A 25,097-nucleotide genomic window follows, 5' to 3' on the forward strand; every position below is an offset into this window, starting at 1 on the left:
TTGAATCTGAATCATATGCCAAACCTCGGTCTCTCAAATATATAATCTCAAAGGCAAAAATTGTAATGCATGGAATAATCTAAGTCAAGTCATGCACGCACTTGCACGCAGGAATTAATCAATGGATATAATACTCAGACATAAAATCACATGCATGTTTAAGTATTTTCAAGATTGGTGCCTACATTTAAAATATATACCTCTCTAATAGTGCCAGATACTGTCAGTTTGAGATTTATGGTATCCAATTTCTTCAGTTGCATATTAAAGCTCACATCAATGACTTTCGATCTTTTTATGACATTGTTGTGGCACTGAAATTCTTTCCTCTTCCAATTTTCTATTAAATGAGTAAACATACAATATTTATCTGCTTGCCACATAAAAAATGATGTGTGTTTTTGTTAAGTAACGATGGCTTCAAAAAAAAACCACACAACCCTTCTCTTATTATTTAGTGTTTCTAATTCCGTTCAGTTCTAATGTTTGAATCATTTGCTCATAACATAGGAGGAGGTTTTGCGAAGGATTTGAGAACCGGTCTGAAATCTTCACGCACTTTGGCATGGAGCTCAAAGGAAGAAAACGTTCGACAACTGAGCAATGTCAAAAATGAAGTGTAATTGGGGAGTAGCCTTACGAGCATGTATTTCAGCTGCACTGCAGCTTCCAAGTCTCTCATTTCTACCGCAAGAATGGCGTTTTATTGCTTTCATCTTCTGCGCCTGTCACCCCACTAAAATCACGCACAAGTGCAGGTACACACATATGCACAAATAGAGGTCTACAATTAAAACCCACAATGCAAGAAGTTTTGCTTATTAAAGGGTAGAAGAAGAGAGACTCCAAGGCAGTAAGAATTTCTGTCACTGCTGAGGTGATGTGAGAGATATGTAAATAATACAGCGATGGGTCACAATAGAAAACAAAAGACCATGTAAAATGTTTTAGCATAAAGATGGCATCAATTTTACTAGTTCTTAACATGAAATTTAAACCCCAGGAAAGCCTTGGAATGATGTGTGCTATGCTTTATAATTTTGAAATACCTTACAAAATAGATATAGGTGTAGCATTTGCAGTGTAAATTAATTACTAGTTCATTACTTCCGTCTTCCCCGCACCAGTCCGTGTCACCCTGTGTTTTCTGCTGGAGCGGGGTAGCGAGAGGACAGTGTGGGGCAGGCTTTGGGGCTGGTGGGACCCACAACCGACTCGGTGTCAGACTTCTGTGATGCGGATGCCAGGAAAGGGAGTGCCATGCAAGTTGCAGTATTACTTTTTTTTAGACATCAGTTCCGTAGTGCACTGTGTCATCAGTTCCACAGTGCACTGCACATAGTCAGCCCATTTCAAAGGACTGGCAACTTACTCCCTAAGGACGAAGTCCGGTAGTGGCTTCTAAGCCTGGTTTGGGCTTAACTCAAGCCAGTGAGCTATGGGTGGAAGGCTGCGGATGCCATATAAATCTCCTGGTCCATCGGTCTCGGGGAAGAAGGCACTTTCAGGAATCTGTGTCTTTCTAATTGCTCATAAAAACACTCTGAGACAAGCCAGTGAATAAATTAAATTTGAATGTTTCCAGTGGATCTTTTCAGGTTTTCACTGAACCTAATTACTGTCTAATCTATGCCTATGAGTATGCAGTTTTAAGTGGGACGTTAGACTTCCACTCTGCAGATGAAACTCTCTGGTGCATAAATTCATTATTATTTGTGGAGGAAAAAACTTCAGTGTCTTCTACCTTGTGGTTTTAATTTAAAATAACTGCTACATCTGAGTCATGCATTCTTTTAGAAGAATAAGACGAGTAGTAAAGAGGTAGAAGATCTTTTCTAATAAACCATGTCTCTTATTTACCTAACTGAATTGCGAAAATTTCTGTTTGAAACGATAATTAAACTGTCCTAGTAGCTCAAGATGTCACGCTTTCAATTGCAATTTTAGGGAGCTGCACCGCAATAGGGAGTAGATTAATATAATGTACTGCATGAAACTTTTTAGCTGCAAGGATGAGCGTGGCACCGCGAGGACCAGCGATGCTGCTTCAGCCGTAGATCTCCAAGTGTTTTGCAACAAATATCATCACTCAATTTTTATCAGCTGGAAGAAATGAGACAGAGAGGCCTGGGGGGGGACTTTTCCCATAATTCTCGAGTCACTTTGAGCAGGCAGAGAATAACGTTCTGCCTGTGCCGTTGGTGTGTCGCCTAAATCAAATCTGCTCCCTTCATTCTCGGGGCTGGAATCCCTGGGCTGGCTGACACAAAGACTTCGTTACGTTAACGCTGCCCAGGTGAGATCTGCGTTGGTTTTTTCACGTATTAATCGGGTCTGATGAGGACTGCAGTTAGAAAGCGAGTGTGGAGCAGACCCATAGGCACCAGCTCCCACCCTTCCTATGCCCCCCCCTCCCAAATTAAAACAATGAGTATTAAACAAAAGGCTTACTTTATTATTTGCAGATCATGGGATATAAAAATCATTGTAGATTCAAAATGGACTATATTAACCTGAGTAATTCCGCCGGGGCTTCAGTTTCTATAGTGAAAAGCGTTGTGTTGTCTCTGGCTCAATTAGATTTTTCTCAGTGTCAATTTTAATTCACTTCACCGGAGCGTGGGGGAACTCCCTGTGGAAGGGAAAATGTTACTTCTGAATGAGAGCCTCCTGTAGCCCACGTTTTATTTAAGAGTTTTAAAGTGCTTCGTGGTCCCACGTTCTCCCTTGAACGTCTGCTATTGTGTGCCGTAAGAGCTGAGCAAAATCGCTTGATGTTTGTCAATGCGACCGGCATCTGGGCTTGGGCGGGAGGAGGGAAACGGGAAGAGTGAGATCCTCGGCTCCCTCTTTTTATTTAATACTGAAAGAGAAAAAAAAAAAAAAAAGCAAGCCTCGGTGAGCCTTGATGGCCAAATAGACTAATTATGTCAAATGTTTCTCACCCTTACGAACATCCACCTGGCCGTGCGTAGAGAGAAGTAAAAACTAAGCAGCGCTGAGTCCAGGGCCGAGGTTGAGTGGCCTGAAAAGTTGGGTTTTCCCCTTTGGACTTGGCATTCCTCACCTCCCGTGGCCATCGGCACTTAGGTGGGGATTGCTCGGTTACGCTCTGCTTGGTGTAGCCCGAAATGTTCTGTTTCTTCCTTTTTTAAAAGGGAAAAGGGGAGTAGATCTTTAATTTGAGGGTGCTTCTCATCGCTGTGGAAAGCAAAGACAAGAAGAACAGCCTGCGATAGAGTTGTAGCAGGAGGTTTACCATAAACAAGGGCCGGAAATGTCCACTGTGTATAGGTGGGGCTTTTTGCAATTTAATGATTAAAATTTATAATTTTAATTATTTTAATTAATTTAATGATGTTAATTTATGGTTCTAAGTTTAATGAAATAACTCTCAAGACATTTGGTTTATGGCTATTTGTGCTTACGGAAATTTTACTTCAGTGTTGGGTGGGGTTTTTTTTTTATTTGTTTCGATTTTTTTGACTGACACCTCCCAGTTTCCAGTTTTGCAAATGATTTCCGCTGCTTTCCGTTTCATCACTGGGAAAACACCTGGGAGTGTCACCAAAACCAGTCAATTGGGTCAGTAGATGTGAACCTCTTTTCTGGTTCAGACAGGAGATGATACCACAGTGTGATGCTGGAGTGCCTCATAGTTATTGATAGTGCCAGCGCGTGTGTGAAAGAGAAATACAAAGTTGTCTCAGCAGAGGGGCAATTTTATGTTTTTTAGAAGAACTGAGCAAAATGCTCTACCAAAATTCTGGTTTCCAAGTGCGTCATCTCCAAGCCTTTCCATTTCCAACACCGTCAGCTTTCCTTCCCAGTCCTGAGCTGTTAGTGTGCAATGCCTTTCTGTGCTCGTTGCTCGCTCCTTCTAGCTTGGGTATATATTGAGTTAAAAGGTGCTGGAAGTAGGGAATTACTATTATTATTATCATCATTATTTAGATGCTGCCGTCTAAGTAGTTCAAAAAAATCTCACAACTAAAGGTCAGCGTAGCTTGTAGGTTTACACATGCACAGTACAAGTAACCTTCAGAAATTTCCTCATGACAAGATAAGTGCAGCAATTATATTTAAATGAGCGCCGGAGAAAATTTCGCTGTAAACTACATTAGCTGGAGAGTGTGTGCTGTAAGAGGATTTAATTGAATTAATGTTACTTACTATCAAATGCTTCATCTAGTGTATTACCAGGTCTCCTTATTACTAAGAATAATATTTGGCTCATAAAGACCCCTGTTCAACTAAGCACACGGTCCTGATGACTTCAGCAAGCGATTAAAGTTAAAGCATGTCCTTCGCTGCTTTGCTGAATAGGAATAGGCCTGAAGCGAGGGACGGGGATCGGCGTGTGCGCCTAACGCGTAATCACCCACCCTTTTGAGAAGGCTGGTCGGGGAGATTCCTCTGACGGATGGTGTTCCAAGTGGCTTAACGAAGGGGTGAGGTTGGCAGAAGTGTCCTTCCCAGTGGGAGTGGAGCTGTCGGGGTCACCAGCGACGCAGGCGAGCGGCTCGAGCCCGGGCGTGCAACAGGAGGGGTGTCGGGGGGGATCCGCGCTGGGGCTCGGGAGCCCTCCGCTAGGGAGAGCAGTAACCGATGGGGATGGCGGAGGGGTTTCATTGAGTAATCCCAGTGGTGTTTTTAATGCTGTTATTAATGCAGGATTCTCGCTCTCGCATTATGCGGAGACGCCCCAATGAGATCCAGGAAGGTATTTTGTGTGACTTCCTACATAAAAGCAGAGATGCAAATAAGCTCTGTTAGCATAGTCACATTATATAAATGGAAAACTCAGACGCATGGAAACACAGTGACATAGGCAGAGATGTTGTCCAAGCCAGTGATAAAGATATCCACAGTTTTCCTACTCTGCTCTTATGTTTTAACCATTAAGGAGAAAATGTGATATATCGTATGCTTTTGCAGGATGTCAAAAATAGCATTGAAGTAGGCGTCTCCTTTATGTTTGATATCATCTTATTTTCCTTTCATATGCATTCTTTAAAAAGCAAATACATGAAATCTAGCAAAAAATTCTTTTATTCTCCATTCATTCAGCAACAAAAACAACAACAAAAAAAGGTTTTGAGCCACTCTTTTATGGAAATTGGGAAACAGTGGAATAGTTTCTACAGCAACTTTCTTTATAGTTGGCCAAATCAAATGGCAGAAGTTTTTATTCACCTACGCATCTTACATTTTAATGATCCACATGTCACTCCTGAACTTCACCCACCCGTGTTTATGCATGCAGTTGACATTCTGGTACAATCAGTAAGGCACATGCCATCCGAAGGAGTTACAATCCCCTCTTTGTTTTTGTGTTTTTGTTTTTTTGGGGGAAAAAGAAAGAGTAATTGCCCGTGTCAACTGATGTTCATTACACGGAATTGTTCAGCTCTCTTAAAAAATCATTGATCTGCTTTTCCCCCGTGAAAATATTCAAGGTCTCAGTTCACAAAAGGGAAATCAGCATGTAAAGCAGCAGACTGGCAATCTGTGCTGCAAGGAGTGAGAGCACGATGTTCTGTGCAGCAAACGTCAGTAGTGCTTGCTGTGTTAAAAAAAAAAAAAAAAACAACAAATATTTAGTAAGGGTGAGAAACATTATTACTGTCGCAGGCAGATGTGATTTTGGGGAACGATCTGTTTAAAAGTAGAGAATTTTTTTCATACCTTTGCATGTAGCATTTATGATCGAACACTCGTTAGGTAGCGTCTGGCTCAAACTACTCCTCTTTCTCCCCAAGCTTCGTGGCTTTGTTTTGTGTTTAAGGAGGATATTACAAAAGGTAATTTGATGTCTTATTCCCGTCGCTATAGTCATGGGTTTAACTTTTGAATGACTCCCTTGAAATAGGAGGAAAGGGGGGGGGGGGGGGGAAAGGATTTGGCATTTTTTTAATAAGGAACGTAACAGTACTGAGATTTCATGAAGAGTGCCCGTGGTACACTGTGTGCGCGCAGCAAGTCAGAAGCGCAGCCGCCTCCGCCGCCGATCAGAGTCCTGCGCCACAGATAACAAAGGGACCCAAAATCTGGGGCTCCAGTCTCATCCACACGCTCTTATTATCAGTGGCTGTCTGTATTGCAGATGCACGTAACAGATTGTACAGTGCGCTGTACAAACAGATTGGTAAAATGATCTTTGTCCTGAAACGCTGACGGCGTAGCTGAACGAGAAGGGCGGAAAGCGTGCCTGCACTGCGAGCTGCGCCGCCCAGATGCCGGCGTTTTGGGCCCATGTCCTCAACAAAAAGGCCTTTGTGCATCTTTATTGAAGCAAAGATCTGTTCTTGTTGATCTCACTGTAAAGGGCTGAAATTTTAAATAAGATTTAAAAGAAAATAGCACAAAGATCACTACAGAGCGAGTAGGAGAAGGGAATGTGCCTACTTCTCCCTCTTTTTTTCTTCTTTTTTTTTCTTCTCAGCTAACAGCATTTCTCCTACGCTTGCCAAATCGAGCGTGTCAAAGGAGCAGACTTTCAAACTTGGGGCAGTTGCTCAGAGTATTGGAACAACGCCCTGAAAAAAAAAAAAAAAGCTGGGGCGGGCAGGGCTGAGGCTTTGGTGACCTGACGCTGGGATGCGCTCCTCATGGAAACTCTGACGCTCTGGAAGCGACAGCCGGAGCAAGCCTGCAAACTTGGCTTGCTCTCACTGGGCTACTCAAACGGGAGAAATTCCAGTACTTAATGTCTTTTTCATCGTCCGGGGCATGTAAAAAGATCATCCACTTATGCCCTGTGTGGTTAAGAAAACCAAGAATTGCTCATCTTATTTATTGAAGTAGCTAATGTGCCTTTCAGAGGGGCTGCGCGTTAGCTAGCGGGGAAAGGAGGAGTGAACTTTGAGACTAATTTCAATGAAGATATTTTTGTGGGAATAGATTGCTCAGTGAATATAGATCATCTACCGCTGGTACAATAATGATATAACCCTGTTTATATGTTTTATTAAATCAGTAAGCTATTTACATGTAAACTGAGGTGTCTGGATTGTGCAAACAGCTCCTTCGGAGGAGGTCCGCTTAGGGACGAGAAACAATTTTGCCATTTCGAAAAACTTATGTTTCTCTTTCACGTGAAAGCGCTCTCTCACTAAAATTATTAAAGAAAACATTTTTCAGTTCTGAAGTATTGCTGATATTTTGGCAGTGGCTGTGGCCAGTAGTCCAAGCGATGGGAACTGCTGAGCGCTCCGGATTTAAACAACTGGTGTTGACTTTATGGTAAAAGAAATTTTATGCCTGGACAGGACATAAAACTTGGACCCGCGTGGTTTTCTGGGTTTGAGGTGCGATGGTACCTGAACGTGCCGGCAGCCCGGGCTTGGCGTCCCTGGCTGCTCAGGGCTGAGCCGGTATGGCTGTGGTCAAGAGAGGGGGGTCTCTAGATCGGGCAAGAGATCTCATGTCCCAGGATGCAAAGGTCTCAGGTTTGGAAATCTAACTGAAGTGAAAAAAGACCTGCTAGTTCGTCCAGCTTGTTGTCTGCCAAATCCATGCTTGATCTGTTTGGTGCATTCCTAAATGTTTTGTCCAATTTTATTTGGAAGCGGACCGTGGGATGCTGTTTCCAACTCTCCCCCCGCCCCCCTCCTCCAAGATTAAATGTTTTATCGTTGTACTGTAAACACACACAGTCCTAACATTTTTTTTTTTTGGTATTTTGGTCCCCCCCTTTATTTATTTTCTGTTGTGTAATCTCTGTTCTCTTGTAATACAGATGAATGGGAGGGATGCAATTTCTGTCATGTAAAATAGTACTGGGGATAAACTCTGCCTAAGATTTTGGCTGACCCCTGATCAGGCTTAGCTCAAAAATTAATTTGTCACTACCCAGGTGCTACGCACTAAGCTTCATTGGCACAGAGGAGTGCCACATACTGTATGTTCTTTGGAAGGAAAAAAAGTGGTCATGTAATCACTGAGACAGTAAACAGTCATTTCCAATCTAGTAATATTTTATATGAACTGGCACCGTATGTTGTATATCATCCATCTTGCTAATCCTTGTTCCACATTGCCTCCCACTTGAGGCCAAGAACATTACAGCTGTGCCAGAGAGTGGGTGGAAAAATAGCCTTATTATTAACCTAAGTTGAAAACATAATGGCTTTTTGAATGTCTTCATTCACAGATGCAGTCACACTAAAATATTAATACCCTTAAGTATAGGGAAACAGAACTTTCATTTAAAATCGGTTGTCCATGTATGTTGCAAAAGCGAAAGCCTTGAAAGTGTGTGGTGAATGCCCCGTACCTTTTGCTTTATGTTTTATCTTGTAAATTCCAACATTCTGTAATAAAGAAGCCCAAATATTCTTCAGAGTAGGTTATGAGCAATATCACTGCCATCACTAGCATCGTCCTGTGGTAACTGAGAGTTTCTCCGGTCTTCTGTTTCTTTTTAAACACAGGTAACAATTAAATGGATATTGAAACACAGATAATGACTTTTTAGTACCATGATCAAGCAGAGCTGCATTGCCAATGTCAGCGCTTGTTTAAATCTCAACCCCAGAGGGATCAGAAGCGTTCAGATGCGTGTGTTTTCTGGGAGCAACCATCACGAAGTGTAGAGGAGAAAACTACTAGCCTCACCTGGTTATTCTTCAGAGCACCCCAGAATCCTTGATTTACAAGCAGAAATGAGGGGCCTGGCAGTGAGAACTGAGTAAATCTGCAGCACAGCATCACCAAAGAGCCACAGAAAAAGGAGATTATGCTGTTCTTCATCTGTAGTCGTGGTTTGCCCTTCCTAGGGCTGTAACCCACCTCTGTGTATATCGTCCCAGGTAAAATACGAATCTTCCACAAATGCCTTTGGGAGGTGTAAGAGCTGCTCTTGAGTATTCAGGAGAAAAAAAAAAATATCGTGACTGTACTAATTTGTCAGTAGCATGAAAAAATATGTCCCCTTTTAAAAAGCAGAAAAAGGATTCAAACCTACATTGTATCAGGCCATGTGTTGTAAATCAGCTTAATTGTTTTAGAATTCAGAAGTGTTTCATCATTTTAAATTGGGCTTGTCTGATATTTAGTTCCACATTTTTGATAACTCTGCAGGACTAATCTGAAGCCTGCTGTTGCACATAAAAAGCTTTTCTTATCCTATCTTTTAAGACTGATGGAATGAGAGGAGGTTGACAAGTAATCGTTTAGTTATCTCTGTGTCAAAGCTTATGATAGGCATTGTAGTGAAAACGTGCAATATGCAGTTCCAGAAATAATTTTGCTATACATTAAGGTTTATCTTTCTTGCATACGAAATGCGAGAGTGAGTAATGCTGCAGTCTGATAGAGGATTTCAAATTGCCTGGAAATATCTTTAGATTTGCCCTAATAAGACTTAGCAGGAGCCAGAATACTGTACAAGATATGGGTCCCAATCTTACCAGGACTTCCCTCCAAGCACATCCTTATTCCCCTGTCCCCCATCTCAAGTGGGAAAAGAAATTTCACGTGGTTAGGACATCATTTTGCAGTTTCTCTGTTGACCCACTGCACTTTATGCATAAATACAAGTCATCTATGAGCAGGGTGGTTTTTTGTGAAAAGACCAAACAATCCTTATTCCCAATAAGAACTGGTGGTTGCAAAGCTCATTTGACAATGTAACGTCTAACCCACCGTTCTTCAGTTCTCCTTCAGAAAAAGTTTGTGTCGTTTTTCCTTAAACTAAGTATTTTAAGCGATAATAACATGTTGAATAAAAGACGAGGGCACACTGTAACATTATCTAAAGAATACTGCGACCAAAATATTATGATAGTTCAGGTTGCTCTTCATGTGAAATGAACGCTGATTAAAAGAAAGAACCTTTTGTCAGAGAAGGAGCAGAGGCTGAAGATGAAAAATACTGTACAAGGACCCCTTGGACTTTTTTATTTATTTTATTTTGTTGGTTTTTGTTTTTTTTTTTTAGCTTTCACTTAAGACGGGGGACTTTGTTCTAAAGCTCTATGAATTTTTTGGTAGCGAAGCACCGTTAAGCCGCATATCCGTGTTATTTTGTTGGACGTGTTCCTGTGGCTGCCGTGGTGACCTGCGGAGAACGCTGTACAGAATCATGCTACTCCAAACGTGATTAGATACATTCAGGATCCGCACGCTATTGATGCCGAGGAACACTGAATAGTTTCATCTACTTTGCAGACAAGCTTCAGTGTAAGCCCTCCTGCCACTGCCTGCTCAAGGCCACCTTTGACAGCCGCAGGAGCCAACACATAGCTGTTTAGGCGCTCGTTTTGTTCCTTTTCTCTATTTTTCCTTCTCCCTCTGATTAAGTTGCCAATCATCCGGCTTCTTTCTCTTCTTGTCTTGATAAGTTGCCAATCATTTCATACAGCCTATACCTCTCTAGCCCAGCATTTCTCTTGTCATAACTTGGAAACAGGCTGCTGGAGATTTATTTTAAATCTTGATCTGATTAAATGCCACATCTTGATCTTTGGAGATCCATAGGGCCTATATGTCATGGTACTATCTCGTTTGGACTGTTCCGAACTGGTATTAATTAGAGGACTCGAGACGTGCCCCATGGGTCGTCCAACACACTCTCCACATTCCCTTCCCTTAATACATATTAAATATTGGTGAACAGAGTTTTTTTAAACAGTTTTCCAAATCACACGTGGTTGATAGTATCAAGAAAGAAACTGTCCATTGTATGAAGACTTCTGGGGGGAATAACATGTTTACTTGTATGCTACGTGGGGTTTTACTGTTTTGCTCTGGTTACCGAATCACTTATACAGTGATGGCAAAGTAGTAGTATTATTTAGGAAGGTTTTCACAAAATAAATAGCAATGGGAAATTAAGCAAAGCTGAAAGTATTTACCGTGAAAATTGTCTTTAAAATTAATATTTGTTTTCTGGGGAAATTATGGGAAGCCTGATTCTGGGAAATCTACAGATAGGACCAGATAAAACTTTGGAAGAATTACATGTGGAAGCGTAATGCTGTCCTCTCTGGGAGGGGAGCTTAGCTGAATTTTCCTGTCTTTAACATTTTTATAACTCTGTTAAAACTGCTTTCCTAGATCTGCAAGATAACGCTTTCCCTGGTATTTATACTTCATTAGTTCGTTTTCCAGTCACAAGGAGAGGACTGTATGAATCATCTTAGCTTCTCTCTCTCTCTCATTTTGGAAATACATGTGTTACATGTGTATTCTGCATCTCCCTTCATTGATTTTACGTTAGTTAATCATCAGACAACAATAAATAATAATAATAATAAATTGGGATAACAATCTCTTACCGCAAGTATTTTCCTTGCTCCTCTGAGGCTGCCCAGGCAAGGTGACACACGTGCTGTAATTATTTCTTCATCAGGACACTTTTTTTTGTGGACACTGTTAGTCTGTGCAAATCAGGATGCTGTGCACGGGGCAAATGTGAGCCAGGCTGGGAGGCTCTTGTGAGATACCTCTCAAATATCTTTGAGCTTGAGCTTTCTGAGCATGGATCCCCCGCACGAAGTGTGTTCTTCGTTCTCGTTGCTTGTGCTCATTAAGCGCTGCCATTTATTTTTGTGTGTCTGCACAAATATATGGCTTTATTACTAAAGTGGTTTGTTTATCTTTGCTGCTGCTGCATTTATTTTAGCACTCATCTAAACAATTAATTAGGAAAACACTTGAGTGCCGAATACACTTCTTCAGATACCACTCAGTTGTGTTTTTTTTATTTCCAGGAGCATCAAGCATTTAAAAAAACCCCATCTTTTGCGTTTTTTCCTAACCATGCCTTTTTCCCCCTTGTTTGAAGCTTCCACAGGCAGAGTATTTTGCTTTGAAAGATCATGGGCCCTGTTGAGAGTTCAAAGCCAAGTAAAGATGATGCTTAAAGTTCAAAGGCTCTGTGGAGTTGCATCTTCATCTGCATAAAATTGTTTCAACCAACTAGAAAGATAGAAGAGTTGCCAGGAATTTCTTCTATTTCTTTTTTTATTATTATTGTAAAAACCACTTAATTGGGGAGTAAATGTGTCACTGCTAACAAGTTCGGGGAAAGTGAAGCTCCTTAGATGAAACACTGCTTGAAGGTATACACAGTGTAGGAAAGATTTGACATGTGCGGTGACCCTGTGAGAGTGAAACTGTGAATGCCTGGAAATCAATACGAGATATGTAAGGGTTTATAATGTTGAAGTCAAGAAAGAATTGAAAGTGTTTGACTGCACCTTGGGCAAGCGGAACAGGGAGTATGACGTATTCAGACAATGGATTTAGACCCAAGTTTTAAAGATGGGGAAAAGTAACACATTTCTAAGGAAAAAAAAATGTTTTCAAATAGATGATAATTTCCTCCTTGAAAATAGTGTGTTTATTGTAACAAATCGTGACTCAGAGCAGAGGCTTTGTCAATTCTTCGACCGGCAGAGATGGAGCCCCTATTAGGTGGTTTGGCCAAAAGCGGTAAAATAGGGGGTTGGGCAGTGCTGGGGGAAAATAGGTCTTCGTTGGCTGAAGCTCAGGGCACTTTGAGGCAATATTTCACTTAGAATTTCTTCCCATGCTGCTGAAGTGCCCCTTAAGCCAGCTCGAATGTCTTGTATTGATTTCTTCCATTTCCTATAAGCAAACCTTTGGAGGAAGCGTGCCAGACCATAGTTGGTTAGATGGAAGCAGCACTTGCAAGTATTGCTCTGCTGTTGCTCACGTCGCTATTATTGCGATATCTTTTTACCTCACTCTTTTTTTTTTTTAATGGTTTCTTCACAGTATTCCTTTGAGCTCAGAACATTTTATTATTTCCATTTTACAAGGAGAAGCTGAGGCCGAGGGAGATTAAAGGTCAGATTGTTCAAAAGCATTTAGGCATCTAAAAATTCGGATGGGCATTGAACGTTATTTTCAGAAGAACTTTAACACTCTATTCCTAGAAATGAACTATCCGAGTTCAGATTTAGATTCTCTTGTAAAAATGGTATCCAAGTCTTCCAGATCCAGACAAGTGTTGAAACCAACCCACGCGCTGTCTTCGTACCAAGTTTCTGGGTAAGGGACAAGGTGGTTCTTTTTCTGATGGGTTTTCATTGAATGTCAGCAATAGTAAACTTTCCTCTCTATGCCGCCTTCTATAACTCCTTCTCCCCGGACCTCTTCCTCTTTTGCCTCGTTGCACTGCTGCATCTGGCCTTTCCTGTGCCGTCTTTAGAAGACACAAGCCCAGAGTTTTAGAGCTGGCAGGTCTGTGGGTGGGTGGGTGGTCTTGTAATCCTTAAGGGACACGTGGGGTTTATACAAAACTTCATCACGTCAGATACAACAGGACTGGATAAACTGTTACTTAAAAAATGCGTCATAATGTCAGCTTTTGAATTCATAAATTTCTTGATATATCTCTGAAATCAAGGTGTGGCCCAAGACATTCGTGCTGTCTTGCATGTCTGTGGCAGCATGGGCCATGCTGAGATTTTGATGTCTCTGGTTCTGTTTCTAAAAAAAAAAAAAAAAAAAAAAAAAGTTCTTGCTATGCAAAAACTCGTCTTGTGTGTGAAATTTGGTAGTGAATGGGAGCTGGTTCCCAACTGATAAGCACAACAATAAAACAGTAATTTAACTAATGTTGCCTGCTAAAGTTAAATAAACTTGCAATATATTTCTGAGGAAGTTAAGCTGCGTTAGTAGGGGGTTTGTGGAAAAGCCACTTAAATTCCTTCAGTGCCGTTTCACAGAACCACAGGCTGGCTGAGGCTGGAAGGGACCTCTGGGGTTCGTCTCATCCAACCCCTGCTCGAGGCAGGGTCACCTACAGCAGGTTGCTCAGGGCTGCGTCCAGGCAGGGCTTGAATATCTCCAGGGATGGAGAGTCCACAACCTCTCCTGGCAAACCCTGCCAGCATTTGATCACCCTTACAGTAAAAATGTTTAAATGGAATTTCCTGTGTTTTAATTTGTGCCCATGGTCTCTTGTCCTGTCACTGGGCACCACTGGGAAGGCTCCATCTTCTTTACTTCCTCCCCGTGAGGTATTTATACACATTGATAAGATGCCCCTGAGCCTTTTCTTCTCCAGGCTGAACACTCCCACCTCTCTCAGTCTCTCCTCATATGAGAGATGCTCCAGTCCCTTCATCATCTTCACGGCCGTTCACTGGATTCCCTCCAGTATGTCCACGTCTTTCTTGTACCGGGGAGTCCAGAACAGGACCCAGCACCCCAAATATGTCTCATCAGGGCTAAGCAGAGGGCAAGGGTCGCCTCCATTGACCTGCTGGCAGCGCTCTGCCTGATGCAGCCCAGGGTGCCATTGGCACTTAACCAGTGAAAATAATTTTCAATACAGAACATAGGATTTTGATAGTGTAAGTTTATAAATTGCAATTAACTCCCAAAGTCAGAGATTTGAAGATTTTAAAGGGATAATTTTACGGTAAAACTATGCTATTCTGAGTATTTTTCACTACAGAGTTGCCTCTGAGTTGAACTAGGACTCGAGTGGCTTCCCAGGAGTCGCGGTGCAATTAGAGGTTTCGGAGCAGTGGTCTGGAAGTCTTATCGGGGCAAACCAGTCTTTAGTGATCTTTCTCAAGCATTCAAGTGAAAGAAAACATAGAAGGAAATCCGGGACTGTAAGACGTGTGTGCTAGGAAGTTTGATTTGCTACTGCTGAATATCAGGGTTGGAGACTGTAGGGCTTTTGAAATGTCATTAGGGAAAGATGTGTCCCTGCCTACATTAATTTACATAAACATGATCTTTGTAGAGTCTTTTTGAATTGAAATACAGTGTCACACCAGTTTTCTGCTGTAAGAATGGATTAATAAGGGGGGACATCTTAATTTTTCATTTCCATTTTTTTTAGCGTCTGTGCTCTGAACTCTCTTTGTCTACTAAATCCAAAGATGCATTTAGCAGATGGACAAACTTAGGGGTTAACTTGCACAGAGGACATGTTAATTCATTTCAAAGCCAGTAAACTCAAATCATTAATTGTTACCTGGTCAAGGCAAAAAGGAAACAACGACCGGCTGCTCGAAGAAAAGAGTAAGGATTTGTATGAGGGGAGGAGAAGGTGAATTAGAGATTAAGGAGGCTTAGTGTGAGAATAAGAAGGAAAAGAAAAGAAAAGGTAAGGGGGAAATGAGAAGACAGCGTAAGAAATAAGTGATTATTTGTGTTGTAGTTTCATTGAGGTGTCCCCTCCAAATTCAAGACTTCTTTGTGATACAAAATATGCACATAACGACAGGATTTGTTTAGAATGATTGCCAATTTAAAAAAAAAAAAAATTCTTGTTTCTCCTATTTTTAGTTTTTATTCTTTTTCTGTACTTTACAGGTGGGAAGTACAGTAACTCCCCATGGGAGATCCCTCACAGAGCTAGAGACGGGAATACCAGCTCCCCACCCCCTCCCCCTGCTCTCCTACTGACTTGAGAATGCTTTTTCCAATAGCTCTGACAGGCAGTTTTTATTGTACGCCATAGAGACTGATGTATAAGATCCCAGTTATTCCCTGCCTCCGAGGTCTAGAGATGTGAATGGACCAAATGGGAACTCGACAAGAAGCCCTGAGCAGCCGCTTTGATTTTCTCACTGGTGTTGATGGACTGACAGCCATCCATCTCAAAAAGCGGTGACTCTCCCAAGGGATTTACGCTGGGTGGGTCTTGGAGAGCCTGGCAGAGGAGAAACAGCCCAGGCCAGGCCAGTGGTGTTTCCATCAACCTGCAGATCAGGGTGTTGACGCAGTTCTGATGTGCAGGTCCGATGCCACCAGCTGCTCACCAGTATCTCCACAGCACTCTCTGAGTTTAGGTTTGGACATCTCTCATCCGCCCGTCGGCCCAGACCATTACAGCTCCGCTCATACAGCGATGGTTTCTTTAGGGACAGACTAGTTAGCAATGACATGAAATTGCCGTGTTGCTATAAACCTGATTTCTATGTCTTTATTTACCCTGCCACCACGTATATAACCCAATTCTGCATCTGCTTTTTTCTTTTCCTTTTATCAACATTGAGTGCAAATACTGAATGAGTATTATCAAGCTGCAGATGTGGAAGTTGGCCCCGTTCTTCAAAAGTAAACCAGAAAGCCCCGACACACTCTCCCAGCGTGCTGGCCGTTCGCTTCCCGGTCATTTCACAGGCAGCGGGAGAGTTCAGGAATTTGCTAAAAGCTGTCGTTGTCCTATACAAAAAAATGTACATTGAAATTCTTCAGATACTTCTACAGCTATTAGCCATTTAAAACTGTTTAATATAAGTGGCTTATTTCAGTGAGCAAGAAAAGCAGATTCTGGCAATTCCGCCCTTGATATCTTTTCTATCTGTGTCGCACTTTAGTCAAAATTTACATAATAATGGGTAGGGAAGTGTTGTGGCACACGAACCGGTGCATATTAGTTCTTAGTTGCCTTCCCAAAAGGCTTGAAAATGCAGCAGATTTAATCTAGGTCAAAAAAAAAAAAGGGGGGGGGACCCACTTCCATTTTGTAGGCAGAGGACATTTATAGAGAGCATTTGTATTCACAAGGGTACGGGAATGACAGAGTGCGACTCCTCCAAAAGAGCTCCCCGGTGCAGCTGAAGGCTGACAGCAAACTAGGACTTGTGGCCAATTAACAGAAAGGCCGTCATAACTTGCAAGGCATGGAGAGAAAAAATTGAGCTCCGTGGGATCATTTTTCACTGGCCATTTACAGGGCTTTTCCCAGCCTGGAGCATTTGTGCTTTAATGCGATAGGGGCAGTTCGGGGCACGCTGGGGCTGGTGCATTGCCGCCCTGCGTGTTATAACCAGGAGGAAAAATCGAGCACAGGGTGGAATTTGGCACGTCCCGGTTGTGAATCCTTCTCGCATCCGAGCCCCTGCCTACCTTCAGCTAATGTATTAATATTAGAAGTGGCATCGCTATAATATGTGCTGTCATTAGAGTGGCGATGCGGTTTCCTGGCTGGTGACAGGATCGGTAATACGGTTTCCATCAGGGTGCCAATTATATCAAACTATTAGCAAACTTGAGCTAATTGGGAGGCAGCATCGTTAAAGGTTGATTTCTGCAGTATATGGCAATTCTATCAGGGATTGCTTCGGGAGTGAATCATTGCCATCGTACTCTCGAGTGACTCCAGCGACAATAGAGCGAGGGGATGGTGCAGGTAGGAATGAAAATGCATCCCTGCCTTAGCCACCCTCTTTTTCTGCTCAGCAGAATTACAGAAATAGTTGGATTTTTATTTCTGGAAAGGTTTTTTGCTTTCCTTTTTCAGGAACGCCTGTACGCGCTATCCAGGCAGTTCACGTTTCTCTCTCTTTTTGTATGGGATCACCCAACCAAAATCTCTTAAGCCTTGAAACGCCTCTCCGAATACTGGACTGGTGTCTTCCATGCAGGTTAGCTAATTGCAGTAAAATCTGTAATACAGAAGGAACGCCGGGCAAGGCTCCCATTGCACTGCACCGAATTTAACAAATGTGAAAAACTCGTTGCCCAGCCTCACACCTGAACCCCTGTAGCCATAGGTCTTTTCAGTGGCTTTACTGGAAGAGAATTTTTGACGCCTTCGTCGCCTTTTGGAAAATGACAGTGTAGGTCATGGTGGGTTTGGTTGCAAATCACCCTGTTCAGGCAGCTGTTTGCGATTTACGGAGCACATATTTCGGCATTCGGGTGAACAGCTGGAATGCAAGAGACCCTTTTAAAAGGCAGCCCTGTTACATCGCAGCGTAACGTTTAAATTTTGGTCGTGGAAGAGTGAATGTGGAAATCAGGAGAGGAACATTTGGGGGGGGAAAGAAAAAGAAATCCTCCTTAACTTAAACTAGCTTGAACTGTGCTGGATTGACAAGAAGCTACTGTCCCCATTGAGATTCCAAGCTTGTATGAAGCCAGCACCTGTTCTGCTTGCAAATGCACACACAAAAATGAGCTTCATTCACAGAAAGAAAGAAACATAGCGGGACTTCACTCATTTAGCCTTCCAGGGCCTTCAGTCCCTTGATCTGTCAGCCCCTTAGAATTCAAACGCAGCCTTTAAAGGAATTTTCAATTCACAACATGATGACTTTGTTGATGTCCTGAATGTGAATGTATTTTGAATTGAATTTGTCTGCCAGGATTCCATTACTTGCTAAAAGAATACAGAGTTCAATCATCAGATAATCATTATAGCTGTTTTGAAGTGTTTATTTTATTAGTCTAGAAGGTAAAGCAAATTTCATACTTTTAAGTTGTTGCAGGCTTTGCAGGCGCGCTGATAAGCTCTTGTATTTCTATACCCTATGGTTAAGGTTCAGATACTGGCAGCAGGTGATAATATGCACAACGCAGGAGAGATCCAAACTGACAAATTTTGACAGTTGAAAACTATAGAAACTCATAAATCAGACCAAAGGATGTGAGGAGGTTTTTCCTCCTGTATCTTTTCTCTTTTAATTCCCAAAAGTTAAATTTTCAGGCCTGGGAAATTGCAGCACATTTTTCTTCAAGTGAATCGAAACCTCAGAATATCTTGCAGAATAGCGTGTTCTAATTCCTGTCCGCGTCCGAGGGTTATTTTCTCATACTGAGGGACATCTGTAATTCCTAGTAACTTTAACCTCGGAACCGTATATTCAGTTGAGGGAGCTGTAAGAGACTCGAAGCAAGATGGAGGTTGCCGTATTCATTCGAGCATGAAATCCTGGCTGAGAGATTAAGCCTCTTAAACAGATCCCAGTGCCGTTAAAAGCCAGCGAGCATCGTGTAAGCCACATCTCCGAGTGGAGGAGAGCTTCCTTTTGTTAGTTGTTCAAAATTAGGAATGTAAACAGCTCTCACGGAGTAATTAGTCTGTGCTTGAATTGGGAGAAAGTGATAAAAATAATGACACGACGGAGCTCCTGGCGGTGTCGTACGGCTGTATCTTACAGCCTAACAAAGCCGTGTCTGCGCTGCTGGGTGGATGGGGGCGAGGGTTTCACAGGTGGCTAATTTGCGTGGTAGAGCAGAATTCGCACAGGAGGAGAAGCCCCGTTGCAGGAGGTCACTAACAGCTCGTTGAAAAAAAAAAACCCTCCTCCTCATAGGAGGAACGGCGTTTTTTGAAATTCTGTGGTGAAAACACTGTAATCGGTCGTAATTCCGCAATGCACACATATGTCCTCCAGAAACCCAGGTTCGCTGTCAGCAGAAATCCGTGGGCACAGTGGTGTGAGAGTCCACCGTTTACTCTTTTTTCGCCCGTCCCTAACTTCTACGAGGGTTGCTTTCGTGAAGCCGTGGCTGCACGATCCCCATGCTGCCATCTTTGACAGTGACTCAAGTAAAGCTGTTTCTAGCCATACGCCAGGCTGTTTGCCCCTGTCGGTGTCTTGCTAAACAGGTTTCTGTGGAAATTAAATAAATAAAATCTCCACCACTGGTGCTAATTGGTGCCTTTGGCAGCCTGAGCGGGGGCTTGTGAATTGAATGTGTCATGGAGAATTGAATGTGTCAACTCTCTCCCAATGGCTGGGACCTTGAGGTCTTTTTCTGGCACTAAATTTCCTTTGTGAAAAAAAAAAGAAAAAGGGAAAAAAAAAAAAAAAAGAGAGAGAGAGAGAAAACAAGCTGAAATCAGAGATATTTTCCCTTTTTTTTAATGAGGTGTTGAAGTTGATCATTGTAGTGTACACACCGCAGCGGTTTCTCGTCAGATGCTTTGAGAGGTAGGGCTGGTTTCTGCCTTTGTTTCTCAGGCATCCCATTTGTCGCTATCGGACGCTGTGCGACGCGGGGTGGCAGGTTTTGTTCAGTCTGTTCAAGCATCTGGCAGGATAGCCATGAAGTTGTTGCCGATGTCCTTAAGGGACTGTAGGGATCCGCATGATTCATTCAGTATTTTTTCTAGGTACAAATAAGAGATGTCTTGCGCTGTAGTAAATACAGTTCCAAGTAGGGCACAACCGACGTACCAAAAGGCAGGAGATTTGCTGCTTTGGAGGCACTGGCTGGCAGCACAAGCTGTCCCTTTGGTCAAGGAGGTAGCATCCCACATGGAGTTAAACTGGGCTGTATTTCAGGTTGTTGAGGATCGGCAGAACCGCAAACCAATTCACCTTTTAAATTGTCCTGACTAGGAGGGGAGAAGGTTATCACTGTCAGGCTTTGAGTTATTTGGATGTCAGAAAAGTTTAGTTGTGGTTCAAGCTGCTGTCAAGTTTGTTGGTGATGAAGCCAAGATTACGTGTGCGGGGGGCTGGAGAGAGGAGGTGTTTTGTGGTTTTTTTTCCTCTTAGTAGGAAATGTACTTTTTCTTTTCTAGTGCTGTCACTGATTGGTCTTTGGCAATATTACATTTTCTTAGGGAAAATGGAGGAAGGACAGTCGTTTCCTGAAAGACAGTTGTCTTTCAGCAGGGACCACTTACGAGTCCTAAAGCACAGATCAGGCCTGTCCTCTTACACAGGCATCTTCCCTTCCAATATTTTTGCAGAAAGAGATGAATTTGGTACTTTCTCCTGCAGGACGTGGTACTGAGCCAAAGGGGTTTTACACTGGAGGCATCTTCCAAGCCGACCCATTGGAGCTGCCGCGGTTTGCGTAACTTGGCAGTGAGCACCTCTGGAAAGTCCATAGGCTGAGCTATAGCGTTTCCTTCGGGACCGTGTGCACTTTTGCCTTTTCTGTTCTTCTGCGTTTTCTTATTTTCTTTGTTTAGTCCAGCCCTGACCTCTTTAGCAGATAGCTTCAGAATCGGGTGTCTACAACTGGTGCCCATGCTCTTCTCAAACCGCAGCTAACCATCTTTTGTTTTGTTGGGTTTTTTTAAAAAGATACGAGCAAAATGAGTCCAGAGAAAGATTCTGTCCATGTGCATTATCACATGCATTGGTCTGTGAGCTTAGAAGTCTCCCTTTTTGTCAGGGTCCAATGACCTACCTGAAACATCTGCATATTTCCCATTAAGCTGCTGTTTTTCCCCAGTCCTCATTCACAGAGGCATTTTTCTCTCCTCTACTATTACTTCCCAAAAATGACTAGTTAAAGGGTATTTCACAGCATATTCATCTTTCAAGTGCAGTTCTTTCAAGTAGTGCCAAGAATGATAAACCAATAGATTTCAAATTTCCCCTTATCGGAATAAGCCCACAGAGCTGAAATCTAAAATGAAACTCCTTGGACCCATGGTAAAGGACATCACAGTTGCAAAGTCATGACTACTGCCTGATGTTTTCCCCTCTGAATCCTCTCTCCTGGCTAAAAAGCTTTGTGTTAAAAAGCTAATAAACCAAATGAAACAATAGAAGACAGACTTTGGAGCTGGCTGGCAGGATAGAAAAACATCACAATGCTCTTTCAAAGTCATGCTGTTTAGTGTCACAAACTCAGATTTGTTTCCCATTTTAATTCTGGAGTAAAATAACTTAAATTTTCAGAATTTGCTAGTGAAATAGAAGATTTAGAAACACGCAGGAAGCACAAAACATAACAGGCTGTGGCTATCTGTAATACTCATCCCTGCCAAACGATGTTCAGCACAGTGAAATAATTATTAAACCATCCCTATCGTAAACTGTGAAATTTGAAGGAACCTGTTGGCGGTGTGAAAAAAAGTTTCTCCCAGCTGCGTTAAGTCTGCATTACCTGCCCGCCCACGTACTGTATTGCCTGCAAGTGCTTTTCTGCGCTGGGGGTAAATTTGCTGTGTTCCAGCTGGGGATGCATGATTACCTTTGCTAGTTATAAAGGTAATGGTCGTCGCTGGCCCGGCTGCAAAGCCAGAGGGAGCGTTCACAGTGCAATCATAGAATCATAGAATCGTTTAGGTTGGAAGGGACCTTTAAGATCATTGAGTCCAACCATCAACCTAACACTGCCAAAACCGCCACTAAACCATGTCCCTCAGTACATCTGCCCACCTTTTAAATACCTCCAGGGATGGCGACTCCACCACTTCCCTGGGCAGCCTGTTCCAATGCTTGACAGCGGTTTCGGTGGAGAAATTTTTCCTAACATCCAATCTACACCTGCCCTGGCATAACTTGAGGCCTTTTCCTCTTGTTCCATTGCTTGTTACTTGGGAGAAGAGACCGACCGCCTCTACATCCTCCTTTCAGGTAGTTGTACAGAGTGATAAAGTCTCCCCTCAGCCTCCTTTTCTCCAGGCTAACCTCAGCTGCTCCTCATAAGACTTGTGCTCTCCAGCTTTGTTGCCCTTCTCTGGACACACTCCAGAACCTCAATGACTTTCTTGTAGTGAGAAGCCCAAAACTGAATTCAAGGTGGGGCCTCACCAGTGCTGAGTACAGGGGGACGATCACTGTCCTAGTCCTGCTCACCACACTATTCCTGATACAGGCCAGGATGCTATTGGCCTTCTTGGCTACCTGGGCACACTGCTGGCTCACGTTCAGGCGGCTGTCCACCAACACCCTCAGGTCCTTTTCCACCGGGCAGCTTTCCAGCCACTCCGCCCCAATCCTGTAGCGCTGCATGGGGTTGTTTTGGCCCAAGTGCAGGACCCGGCACTTGGCCTTGTTGAAGCTCATACCATTGGCCTCGACCTGTCAATCCAGCCTGTCCAGATCCCTCTGTAGAGCCCTCCTACCCTCCAGTACGTCGACACTTCCACCTAACTTGGTGTTGTCTGCAAACTTACTGAGGGTGCATTCGATCCCCTCGTCCAGGTCGTTGATAAAGAGGTTAAAGAGGTTAAAGAGAACCAGCCCCAGTGCCAAGCCCTGGGGGACACCACTTGCAACGTGCTGCTTGAGCCAAGCGAGAGGCAGTGGAGGGGGAGTTCTGGATTCAGCCCTTCCTTCCAAGGCCACCTCCACCTGGTTACTGAAGCTGTTTGCTAGCTGTGTTCTCCCGTGCACGCTCTCTCCTAGGTCTCCTTTGCTGTTATGGGGATGCTGCGAGGTTGAACAAAAGCAGGCATATCAGGTGGAACATGATGTCTCACCTTGGTCAACATTAGGGAGCCGATACAGGCAACAGCTTTGCTCACTGCCCGAAGGACAGATTGTTTTATCTGTGTCATGCTCTGAGTGAACACCAAGGCTCGAGACCCGGGGTTTCTTCTATTTACTGTTTGGTTTTGGCATTTCTCTCGAGTTGCAGCAAATTTCTGTCTGTGATTAAGAGAACAGGATTGTTTTCTGATTCATCAGTAAAATCTGCATCATCTTCTTCGATACAAATTAGGTTTTTGCTTCAGTAGTTACTTCTACCTCCCAACCAGCATTACCCAGCACGTTTTGCCTCTCCCTGTTGTGGCTGGGTCACGGAGCACCCCATCTGCAGCTGCAGAGCTCCACAGGAGCTTTGGAGTCTCTTCTTAGTGTGACATGGCTGCCCGTGTCCCTTTTCAGCCCTACCCTAGTTCTCTTATGGACAGAGTAGCAGCAGATTAGACTCGAAGGGTCTGTCTACATCGCTGATTTACTGTGTCGGGTGGGAGCTATTTAACTGTGAATTTTCCTTGTGTCTATACCTGCAATCTTGTGTTATGCACATAGGTGCACAAGGGATGCTCTCAAACTAGTTTCCTTCCTGCTGGAAGTAAAGTTGGAAGTCACAAGCTGGGTTATCATGTTGAGCATCCCATCTGCAATGTGGCTGCAAGGTCCCCCCGCAGTAAGCTCCCCACATGTTGGCAATCCCAAGCACAAATACAGGCTCGGCGGGGAATGGCTGGGGAGCAGCCCTGAGGAGAAGGACCTGGGGGTGCTGATTGACGAGAAGCTCAACATGAGCCGGCAATGTGCGATCGGAGCCCAGAAGGCCAACTGTATCCTGGGCTGCATCAAATGAAGCGTGGGCACCAGGACAAGGGAGGTGATTCTGCCCCTCTGCTCCACTCTCGTGAGACCCCACCTGCAGTACTGCATCCAGCTCTGGAGTCCCCAACATAAGAAGGACATGGACCTGCTGGAGCGTGTCCAGAGGAGAGCCACAAAGATGGTCCAAGGGCTGGAGCACCTCTCCTATGAGGAGAGGCTGAAAGAGTTGGGGCTGTTCAGCCTGGAGAAGAGAAGGCTCCGGGGAGATCTTATTGCGGCCTACAGGAGAGCTGGGGAAGGACTTTTTACTAGGGCATGTAGCGATAGGACGAGGGGGAATGGCTTTAAACTGGAAGAGGACAGGTTTAGATTAAACATTAGGAAGAAATTTTTCGCTTTGAGGCGGGTGAGGCACTGGCCCAGCTTGCCCAGAGAGGTTGTTGAGGCCCCATCCCTGGAGGTGTTCAAGGCCAGGCTGGACGTGGCCTTGGGCAACCTGGTCTAGTGGGAGGTGTCCCTGCTCATGGCAGGGGGGTTGGAACTCGATGATCTTCAAGGTCCCTTCCAACCTAAACCATTCTATGGTTCTATGATTCTATGTGCCCTGTGCATCCCTGGGAACAGACCTCATTACTGTGGCACATTACAGATTCCAGCAAGTCAAATCTTGGTCTTTGTTTCTTTGTCCCACACCTATCCTGTTATAGCTGTCCCCTGGGGATCTACCTGCGAGCCCTGACCTCAGCCTGGGGCCGGTGTTGAGCTGCCTGGGTTGTGTGTGCTGCAGGAAGAGTTACTTTCCGTCTTTGCGACGGAGAATGTGGCAACAACCTGTGTTTGGTACCACAGACCACTTAGTTGGACCATGCTGCCAAAGGGATAAACAAGGGATTAAGGCAACTAAAACTGTTTGCTCTACTGAAGGTTAGACGGATGCAGCCTCACTTAGTGCTGCCAACCGTCAGCAGCCTCCACTATCCCACCAGTGGGAAATTCCTCTGTAGCTTATCTCCCTTCTTGCAACTGAGATGAGTGTCCTACCTCTAATCCTACTGGTTTCAAATGGTGGGGAGCAAACCTTAGCTCTTACATTTAAGGCTCTTTAAATAAGGTCCTGCTTTAACCTGGTTTTCTGCCTGGGATGCAGCAATGAATTCCTGCTGCTTGAGCTTGCCACGTTGCTTATATTCAAAGTATAATGGGGAGCCTTCAGAAAAATGTAACCTTATTTATGCTGTACAAAGCCAATTGGATTTTGGTTAACTTAATTTCTAAGTGATTACAGTTCACTAACAATGTAGGTGTGCTATAGATGCAATGCACAGGGGGTGACTTTTTATTTTAAACCCTACAAGCTTTCTTTTATTCATGTCA

General features: G+C 43.6%; 1 protein-coding gene across 1 annotated transcript in view; it reads left to right on the plus strand.

The window, feature by feature from the left end:
* The window catches only part of CELF2 (CUGBP Elav-like family member 2), a 246,642-nt gene that overhangs the window by 122,914 nt on the left and 98,631 nt on the right, over positions 1-25,097 (plus strand). The gene's annotated exons all lie outside the window — the stretch shown is intronic.

The sequence above is a fragment of the Vanellus vanellus genome, assembly GCF_965231255.1.
Source record: "Vanellus vanellus genome assembly, chromosome: 1".
NCBI lineage: Eukaryota > Metazoa > Chordata > Aves > Charadriiformes > Charadriidae > Vanellus > Vanellus vanellus.